The sequence below is a fragment of the Leuresthes tenuis genome, unplaced genomic scaffold, assembly GCF_036924035.1.
Source record: "Leuresthes tenuis unplaced genomic scaffold, fLeuTen1.0.hap1 SCAF_12, whole genome shotgun sequence".
NCBI classification, from domain to species: domain Eukaryota; kingdom Metazoa; phylum Chordata; class Actinopteri; order Atheriniformes; family Atherinopsidae; genus Leuresthes; species Leuresthes tenuis.
The window spans coordinates 12,857,706-12,859,063 of NW_027325366.1; the positions used below are offsets into that span (position 1 = coordinate 12,857,706).

General features: G+C 44.2%; 1 non-coding gene across 1 annotated transcript; it reads right to left on the bottom strand.

The window, feature by feature from the left end:
• Positions 1-370: 370 nt before the first annotated feature.
• Positions 371-561, bottom strand: LOC140320193 (U2 spliceosomal RNA). Its single transcript, XR_011918063.1, has one exon. It is a non-coding gene; the product is annotated as a U2 spliceosomal RNA (small nuclear RNA).
• Positions 562-1,358: the final 797 nt, after the last annotated feature.

Sequence of the window (1,358 nt, forward strand, 5' to 3'; positions counted from 1 at the left end):
CTCTGATCTCGCTTTTGATGATGTAAGATTGGGCATTCAGACCTTGCTTTTCCTGCTTTTCACCAACTATTGATGGACATTCACACCTTCTTGCAGCCGAACACTTCCGCTCCACCTTTTAGTTTTCTATGGGGCATTCACACCTTTTTTTTCACCGCATTTTATAAAAACACCACAGGAACACCGTATTGAGGCTTTGTTCTGACCGCTCATTCGGTGTCGCGTTTCTTTCAAGCAATTCTCCTGGTTAGCCCGCACTCGGCTCGCTCCCAGAGCCGTGTTAAAGTCTACTTCGCATTCACTCTCTTTTCTCAGCAGACTAAAAGAAACTTCCATCCTGCACCGCTGTTTGCTTTTTCACAAGAGCAGAGGAGAGCGCACCGTTCCCAGCGGCACTGCAGTACCGGGTCGATGCTTGGAGTGAACGGAGCAAGCTCCTTTTTCAACTCCTATTGATAAAAATCCATTTAATATGTAGTCCTCGCATAGAGGACATATCAGACATTAAACTGATAAGAACAGATACTACACTTGATCTTAGCCAAAAGGCCGAGAAGCGATAACTGTCCACTGGTTCACGTCCGAGGGCCCTTCCTGGCACAATGCGCACTTGTAGCGGTGTTCTTTTTATGGCCATAGTGTCACTTTGCACCTCCACCCACCCGCTGCACTGAGCACTCTTCAACCCTATTAAATGGTATAACTTTACACTACCGCACGCTCCAGCGAACACCATTCAAGCAACAACTTTGCACTCCAGCTTCGAACATCGGCACAGTCGCAACAAGTAAGGCGACTCTACTCAGAGAAGTCACTCTGCACAGTAATAAGATTTCTTTTGCACAGACAGAAAGGGCTTCATCCGCAAAGGTAAAGCCTGCCAAAAATAGAAACAACTCATTAGTGCTGCTCAACGTTGTACTTTGCAGTAAAAGAAAGAGCAAATCTAAAGTTTCAGGAATCCGAGAATAAGCTTACTTTCATGAGTTCTTCACGATTTTGGATTTTGCTATAGAATGAATTCCTTCACTCAAACTAAATTAAAACTGCTAAACCGCTAATCTGTTAAATGCAAGGCAGATGTTAAATTCACCGAAATAGGATCTAAGGGTATTTGGCCAATCGAGCTGTAGCAGCTTCGGTTAAAGAGTATAAGTTGAAGAGTTTGTGAATAAAGGTGTGCGCACACATAGTGAGTTGTAGGAAAATAGGCAGGGAGCAATGCCGGCTGGGGTATATGTTCTTGTATGTTGTCTGACTGTTTGATTTGAATGTGTTGTGTAAGTGTCCTGTTGAATGTTACATGTTTGGGCTTTGACACGCTTCACTGTGGTTGTTAACTGTGTGGTGTGTCCTGA